The sequence below is a fragment of the Gallinula chloropus genome, assembly GCF_964237585.1.
Source record: "Gallinula chloropus genome assembly, chromosome: 5".
Classification (NCBI taxonomy): Eukaryota; Metazoa; Chordata; class Aves; order Gruiformes; family Rallidae; genus Gallinula; species Gallinula chloropus.
In genome coordinates this window covers 23,262,747-23,272,248 of record NC_140090.1, presented here as the reverse complement: position 1 = coordinate 23,272,248, position 9,502 = coordinate 23,262,747, and positions in this window count along the sequence as shown.

The window sequence follows — 9,502 nt, the reverse complement described above, 5'->3', positions numbered from 1 at the left end:
GCAGTGGTATGCCATACATACTTTTCAGATTAAACAGCACCAAGCTACTACTGTTTATGCAAAGACCTGCATTTCGAATACTAGCAGGAGCTTAGCTAGACCTGCTGTTTTGCATAACCTCCAAAACCAGCTTTGCCCTGGGCTCCCAATGAGCCTGTGGAGCAGGCTGGCTCAGGGGGTGTGATGCTAGCAGGTCATGGCCTCCAAAAACCCGGCAGGAACCAGGAGCTGCTGCTGGTACCTTGTCTCCTCTCAGTCAATAGCTTGTGGTGCCCACTGCGTTCAGGCAAGATGTGTATTTGTCCCTCAGCATATTCACTTGCCTGGCACATGTGTCTGGGTCTGATCTATGCAGTCAGCTAGATACTACCTCATGTGTGATGTCACTACAGTCTCATAAGCCTCCTGGTAAACCTGTGCCCTCCAAGGTCAGGCACCAACAAAACATATTGCCTTTGACTACACTTGCTAAATGGAAACATTGCTTGTTGACAGTCATGGAAAAGAGTTGGAGATAGAAATGCAGAGCTGAATGGAGTCACTTGGCATTAACTAGCAATGACTTGGGCAAACGCTCTCTTCTAATGCGTGCACACTCGAACAGCTTCACAAGCAGAAAGTGAGGGGAGCTGCCCGTTTCCTCGGGGTGCAGCCCGGGCTGCAGCAGTCGGCAAGGCAGCTGCACTGTTGGCCTTCCCGGGAAGGCAACACGGGACATCCCTCCTTTGCGTAGGGGAAGACTGACTAGTTCTTGTGCTAAGCCATGAAAGACTTTGCCCCGCCTATTTTTTTGGCAGAATGCATTGGGAATCATTCTTTCCAGCTTCTCCTCTTCCCCTGCTAGCTAAGTACTTGCCATGTACAGCTGTAAATGTTGTTTCCAAAGAGAAGTATATTGGAGCAAAGATTTCTGTAATCGGAGATGCGGAGGAAGGCAGAAAGGCGTTTTCACTTTGTTGTCCTTGGTTGCTTTTGGTTTGCTTCATGCCAGCCTTTAATCTAATGCCCTTTACAGGACTTTGGGGCCCCTTACTTGTCCTCATCTGTGTCCTCCTAGTGTTGGCTCTAGTGGCACCAACTCATCTTGTGTCCCTCCAGGGATCAGGGGATGGTTGTGGCAGTCAGGAGACAGTGAGAGAGCCCCATGCTGGGTCAGCAGTGCCATGCCAATACAGGAGCAAAGCCTCTAGTGATAGGATTTAGATGCCTCTGTTGGAAAATTTCTGTTTGGATATCAAAGTTAATGATTGCAGCTATTGTTTTTCAGGATGTTTTTACTGGAAAGCTTTTCTAATTAAAATAAGTTTATAAAAAACTTCCTCCCCCTAGATCAAAGGTGAACTTGGCACAAAATTTACATTGCAGAAATTAAAAAAAAATTCTAAAATTGACTTTTAAAAGAAATTTAAAATACCTAAAGCCAATGTAGGCTCCGTGGAAATGTGTGCTTCTAAGAAGAAACCTCTTTTTAAAAGAAATCCTGATTAAGATAGAAATCTCTTCATGTCTCAAACTTTGACAGGACGTAAAATTAACTTCCTACTTCTCTCTGTTTTTCCCACAAAACCCAGGCTATTAAATCCTGTAGTTTACAAACATGCAGAGAGAACCTGCAGAATGCCTCTTCAGGTAGTACATGGAATCTAAACTAGCCTGAGTTAGTCTTTAACGTAACATTAGAATTGCTTTGAGTTTAAAAGAACCACAGAGTGATGCAAACCAGAGCTTGTACCTTGCCATCTATTAGGTAATTGCCAAAGCAAGTAGAGAAGGGTATTTCATAAATGAAATCTTCAAAAGCTCTCTTAACTTGTAGGGCTTTCAACAGTACAATGAAAGCCAGGGGTTAGGTGTGGACAGTTTAACCATGTGCCCTTACTGTGAGTGTTCACACTGGCAGCATCCGCCACAGATGTGTACTGTGTACCCAGATGTGTACCTGCAAATCTCACTTTCCCCATATCAAGGCTGAGTTTTCAGCTAAAGTGCTGACTGTAAAATCTGAGCCCTCTGTCTCAGTGTTATCTCACAGACATTTCATAAATATCTTTATTTCAGAAATTCCAAGTCCTGCTGCAGAAGTAGACAAAACTCCAAGACTGATGTAATAATGGCTTTACAGAGCTGTTTTTATTTGAACTTTAGTTGAAGATCTACTCCAGTAAATTAAATAAAACGTAACTCTGGTCAATACTCTGATCTCCACTCGACTTAAATATGAAGAATGTTAGTATTGTTTATATATTACTCTTTGTATTTTGGCAGCTTATTTATGAAATAATTGAAACATCTCTTAGCTGTACCTTCCTTTTCCAAGTGACTTTTGGCATTTTTTTCTTGCCAAAAGACAGCATTGGAAATACTTAACAGAAAAACCCATCCTTTTATTACTCAGGATGTTTTCCAGATTGGACCAAGTGGAAATTGTCGGTGGTAGGAACAGTGCATGAGCACTGCGGGTGACTTGCACACATGCAAACTCAGACGCTGAAGGCTGAGGTCTCTCCAGTTGCACAAGGAGAGGTACTCAATGCACTCTTCCTGTGAAGCTACTCTAGAGCAAGAGATCCTCTGTGGGATTTCTGCATGTATTTCCCGTTAGTAGCAGTTTGTTAACAGGTCTTGGAGGCAGGGGAGTGCTGGCCAGCTCAGAATAAGGCATGTGATGGATTCAGTGGTTCATTATCACAGGAGGAAAAGACAACTCCTCACCTTCCCTCCTAGTAGTCTGCTTTAGTCCAACTGACAGGCCGCATCTTTTACCATACAGATTAACATTGCTACTTTGGGACCGTATCTGTGTAAGACTTCATAGACCTGGAGTGAAACTTGCAGCAGTTCCTATCAGCTAAGGACAGCTAATACTTTTAAATTTATTTTTTAACTTGCATTTTAAAAATAGACTTTTAAAATTAAGCTTTTCTTGCTTAGCCCATGAATTAACCCAAATAATATGGGTAAGTAACAAAAGCTATTGTTTAAAACAGAGAAAAGATGGTCTGATTAGGTAGACTTCACACATGCTACAAAGAACCAAACAGTATAGAGATATGGCAACCTTCAATCTACATTACTTATTGGTTATCTGATCTGCTAGTTTTGTACAAGCCACCTAAAGACAGTTTTTGAGTTGTCTCATTGGGCAGCTTTACCAGCAGCAATGTATCGCTTCCTCTATCTATGCCTTTGAAGCAAGTTGCAGGAGAAGTTTCTTGCTGGATTCCAACCAGGCAAATAATCTGGTGGTGCAGGAACATGACATTTTGGACTTCTCCTTTATATGGACTAGAACAAGACATCACTTGCCAGTGCTGCCAGGATGTTAGGAGATCACCTAAATTCGCATGTGAAAGAATGTGGCTTCAGTAACAACGTTGCTTTTCATTGTTTGTAAATTAATCGATTTCAAACCAAAATATTTACAGTAAGGTTTTAAGGTTAAAAGGAATCCCTTATCCTTAGTTCACCTTGGGTTTGGCTTTTTTTATCATTCGGACGCAGTTTCCAAAGTTTTGCAGACCCTTCTGAAAAGATGATCACCTTTTGGCCACGGCATCAGAGTGGTTTGGGGTGAGCTAAGCTTGGCACGACGAAGGGGCGACTGAAGCCCTGGCGTTTGGGAAGGGGCTGTTTGCTGAAGCAGACTCTGTTTCAGATTACTTCTGCCTCCACTTTTCCCTCCCCTTTATTATTTCCATCCTGATTTAAAAATCTCTTCCACAGATTTGTTTTTATATTGCCCAGAACCTTTAAAAATAATTACTGCAACCATAGCAGCCCATCTGAAAGCTTTCTGAGACGCAGTATGAGCGACACAGCAGGCCAAACCTCAGAGGGCAGAGGCCCTCTGCCAAGCCAGCAAGAACGGATGCTGCGAGTTGCTCTGGCTGCTGGTGCGAATGGACACTTTGTTGTCCAACTCCCCCGCGTGCAGATACCCAGAGTACGCTGCCCAGCTTCACGGGTGCCAGGCAGCTGGGGCTTTGCAAGGGATCCTAATTTCTAATTACTGCGAGCTAGTTATTGTGTAAATGATGTAAAGGAGAATTTCAGTCTGTAGTTACTCTCAGAGAGGGATCTATGATAAAATACCAATATTAGGAAAGCCTATAAACTCTTAAGCACACAAAGCGATGATATATTTTGTGTATATCCATTTCATTTATATGCCAGTAAGATGATAATTTTCCATTGCTTTATTTCCAAACTTGCAATAATTCCTTTGGGCGTATGAATTATAAAAAAGTAATTGTTTTATAACAGCCCAGCCAAGTGTACAAAGAAGTTAACTTTCCCCAGTCTTGTTACTAGAGTAGGCATTGAAATGGCAGATCAAATGCTATTTTATAGCTTTTTGCATCAGAGGTCAGAGGAGGTTTGTGAACACAGGGGATACAAGTCATATGCAGAACAAATCCTCATTTAGTATCTACTCAGCTTGTAAGGTCTGACGTGAGTCTGTGAGCACAGCACAGAGGGAAAGTTATGGGGAGTTTTTCAGTAGGTCATGGTCCTTTGAGATGGATGACAGTGTCTAGCTGGTTGCTCTTCCCAGGTTCATGAAGCAAAATGCCAACAGTGCTGTATATATGATGGCTTCTCTGGGCAGTCTGTGGCTGTAGTCCTTGCTCCACCAGCCTTCTGCAGCCACAAGCTTCTGGGAGCCAATGTGATCCTGAACTACTGATTATGACATGCCTCAAATTCATTATTTATGTGCAGATATTATTCAGTGCCTCAAAAATGATCTATTTTGATGACTAATCCCAAGTAGAGTGCAAATCCCTGCACAGCAGAGATCATCAAGTGGGGGATCATCACTTTGCAGGATGCGCTTTTCTTAATCTTGAAGCCTGATCATCTCAGAGAGTTCAAGGACTTTCAGCAAAGTCATAGGGTACAACAGGTCTCATCCAGACCCCTCTGAAAGTTGGCCAGAGCGGTTCTGTGACCGCTAATGAGAGCAAAATCAGATTCTCCATATCTACCCATTTTAGTGGGGATTTGGAGTCTCAGAACGTTGCAGCCTCAAATAATCCAGAATTATCTTTTGGAGTGGAAAATAAGATTTTTTTTTTCTTTTTAATTAAAATCTCTACCAGATCTGGTTGCCCATTTCTCACAAAACTGATTGTTGGGGCTTGCTGCACTGAGCAGAGGCTTTTATTGGCAGTAACCTGGCTCTGAGGTGCTATTCGTTTTTCTGAACTGTCTTTGGCTGAGCAGACTGCCTTGCATCAGGCAGATCTTGGGGTCAGGATTGGTCTGTTTCCCACACTCCAGGCAGATGAGTCTCTGATGGCTCCTCTAATGACAGGTATTCAAGTTACTCTAACTCATGTTGATGCCTGGGCTGTGAAAAGCTCTAATGCAGTCTTGCTTGTGTAGTGGCTCTTTCCCTCCTGACTGCTCAGGCCACTTAACTTTTTGTTTGAACTTTTGATGTGAAATCTGAACTAATCTCTACACACTGTAGTTTTTCAGTGTTCTTATAGGAATATTGCAATTTTTGCAGGAGAAAGGGATTGAAAAACGGTGTTTTAAATTCATTCCACATGCCTCAGAGATTTCCCCTTTACTATCATTTTTAATATCATTTTTTAGATGCTGGCTTTAGGACACCACAGTTCACTGCAGGTTTAGTAAGACTTAGTTGATTGTGATGAAGAAAACACTTTTTATGTTAAAAAAGCCTGTCTGGTTGCTAAAGCCAACTGAATTCTAAACCTACGCCTACTGAGAAGTTATCTGACGGTGTGTGACACCCTTGTTCCTCCTGTGTATGCCTTCACTATGGCAAAAAGCTTTCTGCTGCAGCTTCACGTTGTCTTGCTGGTCAGAAGAGAAAGGTGAGTGAAGACAGCTTTGGCAATGGAGTTACCCTGGTCACAACATTATGAATATAGTGCCCCGGGCATGAAGAGGATGTGGTGTGGGGAATCCCAGCGCTCCCGCGAAGTATCCTGTGACTCCGGACAGCCTCTTTTCATTGCAGTCTCAGGATCTGCAGAGTAGAGAAGCCCCTCTGCTTATAACCACTGCTGTGAAGGGGACCCATTACACATTGGTGGCCAGTGGAAGTTCAGCAAAATCCCAGGGCTCACTCACCAAACTTGGTTCCTGTGACTTCCTTCCACATTGGCAGAAAGCTGCAACAACTCAAGTGTCCAAAAAAATCCCATGCAGACTAATTCCTGGTACTTTTTGGCCTGTTATTCCATAAAACAGTGGAGAGAAGGGGGGAAAAAACCCTCCAGATGTATCACTTCAGTTCAAATGGCAGACTTGCCTTCATGCTACGGAGAGCCAAGAAGTGCCCCAACCTGTAGCAATAGGTGGGAAGGCAGAAGGTGGAGACGTGAAGTGAACACAATTATTTTCCATCGCTGGGTCACCAGGTGTGGGAAACATCCCTGCCTGCCCCTCCATGCAGGCTGCTTACCATCGCCAGGCCATGAATGAATAGCTCCATCCCACCACAGCGGAGCAGTGCTGTGTTGTGAGGATAAGCTGTTGGGAGAAGTCTTGCTCTTCCAGACTTTCTCCAACTTAATGCTTTTTTTTTTTCTGATTCAGGACTGAACAAGCTGGAGGCAATATTTAGAATCCTTAATTTCTGAACTAGCCTTTCACCCTGCCAACAGCTCCCAGAGCTTAAGACAGCACAAGTTTTGAGGAGAAAGCTGTGAACTGAAGTGCGTGCTGCTCAACAGCCACACGAGGCCGAGCGATCACCTCTGCAGGAATGAGGCACTGGAAAAAAGCAGCCCTGGCAAAGAGAAGCCCTTGGGCTGTGCATTAGGGACAGTATTTGTGAGGATGAAATATTTGCAAGGAGAAACAGATGAAGGGATATGATGGAGAGTGACCTCTCTGGTCCCTGTTCCCTGCGTATGCTGTCCCAGTGTGGAGGGGTGGTCCCATCAGCCTCTCTGCAGCACAATAACGAGGGTCCCTTTCATCAGGGCTGCATGCTAAGGTGGTCTCTAGCTGGGGCAACTCTCACTGGTTGAGCTGGGCAGCATGCCTGGGATAACAGCCCTGCATCAGACGTTGGGGCGAGTCAGGGCTGCCTAGGGCAGTTGTGACTGAGTGCTGCAGGCAGTGATGCTCGGGAGGGCTGAAGGGCTCGGGCACAGACACCATCATTCCTGCCTGGGAAAGGGGGTGAAGCTGTTTGCTGTAGGGCTTTTCTTTGCAGAGAGACTGGAGGATGGGCTTTTCACTTTTTGGCAGGGAGGCAGGGGTGGGGAGGGAGCTGTAGGAAGTTGCAGCATCTCAAATTGTGTCCTCCTGTCCTGAGGGCTGGGATACAGCCCAGTAACTGTAGATTTCTCCTCTGCACTTGGCCCCAGCCTCCTGTTGAGGAATGACACACTCATGTTTGGTTTAAAACACTGAGAAGACTCCTTCCCGTGGTGGCCGGTGCAGGGGCTTGGCTCCAGGAGCCATTGCAGGACTGAGGTCCTGCTCCCCCGGGCAGGGTCACTGTGGTGAGGGCGTGAACGACTCCAGGAGTCTGAGCAGACAGGAATATTTTACTACATTTCCTCTGAAAGTAATTATGGGAGCGTGGATTGGATGGAAGCAATTTCTGTTTTCCGTGACTCAGAGAGATACCTTCTGCTGTATTTCTTCTCAGATTGTCAGCTTTTCTCAAGTCAACATCCAAATGCTTAAGCTGAGCAAAAAGACTTTGCTGCTCCTTCCAAATAGTGACTATACTGGCTACTGGGAGCAGTGCTATGATGCACATCAAGCTAGCCATGGCCTATGGTCTTCTGCGTATCTTGAAAAATATGTCGCTGAAGAGGAAAAAACTTTCAAAAATACTTGGATTAAAACAACATTCTGACACCACAGTGGCCTATTTCTTAGCTGTAATTTTCCATGGATGCAGCACTCATGGATTTTTGCCATATAACTCCCAGTTGCCTTTGACAGATTCAGCTTGCTGGATGCAGCTTGCCGTGGGCCATGAGTGCATCTGGCTGTTACTGCTCTTGGCACCCGCAGTCCTGTGCTGGCTTGGTGGTCTGACAGTTCACTTGTCACTGACACCCCACGCTAACCTGCTTTGTCACTGTCTTCCTGTGATGGTAAGGGGGTGATTGAAAGCATTTAGGGGGATTTAAGACTCTGGGGAATTGCCCAGTGTGAGCCACAGTTGGTGCTGGCTGGTGCTTGGGGATGAGGGAAGTGAGCATGGGAGCGGGGGAAGATGCCATAGGGTTGGCAGGGCATGGATGCTTGGGACAACGGGCATGAAAGCACCTCACAGCATCCTCTCATTTTTTTCTAACTAGTCTTGTGCTTTACTTGCTGTGGTGATTGTTTATATTGCTGTTTCTCACTAGTCCCCCAGTGCCTTCACCTTTCACACAGCTCAGTTATGCTGCTGTAAAAGATTAAAACTCTCCAATTCATTGAAAAGGGTATAGCTGATCCAAACCAGAACAAAACCAGCTATCATCTCTCTGCAGCCTATATAGGGCTGAAAAAATAATTCGTGGTGATACTGGCTTGATGTGTCTCTTGCCCCAACAGCCGCCCCATGCATTCCTGCCAGAGACCACCAGGCTCTTGCTTTCCTCTTCTCTCCTTTTGGCCCCTGACCGCAGCAGGATGGTGTGGCATCCCCCAACTTGTTTGCTGCTGAGTTTGTACAGATGCAGTTCCCCATGCAGATTTTCCTGTTATTGCCAACTCCAGTGTGTCGTTCAGGTTGGGGCCAAGTCCTGTTTTGGAGCCACAAATGAGAGACTTTGCCCCCTTTATGAATGTGCCTGTGAATGAAGCCTGTCATAGAATCATAGAATGCTTTGAGTTGGAAGGGACCTCAAAGATCATCTAGTTCTAAATTCCCTGTCATGGGCAAGGACACCTTCCACCAGATCAGGTTGGCCAAAGCCCCATCCAACCTGGCCTTGAATGCTGCCAGGGATGGGGCTTCCACAGCCTCTCTGGGCAACCTGTGCCAGGGCCTCACCACCCTCACAGGACAGAGTTTCTTCCTAACGTCTAATCTAAACCTACCCTCTTTCAGTTTGAAGCCATTCCCTCTTGTCCTAGCACTACACTCCCTCTCCCACTTTCCTGTAGATCATCCATCACCCCAGCCATTGCGGGAAAAGAGAAGGGAAGCTCTGACTTGGGATCCAGGCAGCAGCTCTCTGTCATTGCTGGTACCAGCCACTTACTCTGCCCTGGCATTTTGCATAAGGGGCAGCATTCTTCAGCCTGGGTGGAAAGTCATACCACTCATTTCAGGTACTGTGGAGAGTTTCTTTGAAATGCAAAAAGTCCCAAATAAAATTGGCTTCCTCTCTTTGGCAGCAGCAACCCCCAGAATTTCCCTGTGTCTCATGCATCCAAAGTAACTTCTCTGTTGGTCTCTTCTGGCTGTCTGGCTCACTGCAAGTGGTTTTAGGGGTGAAACGTTAGTGCTTTCTTTCACTACCAGAGCTGACTCTGGACAGGAAAGGACAACTGGCATTCTCAC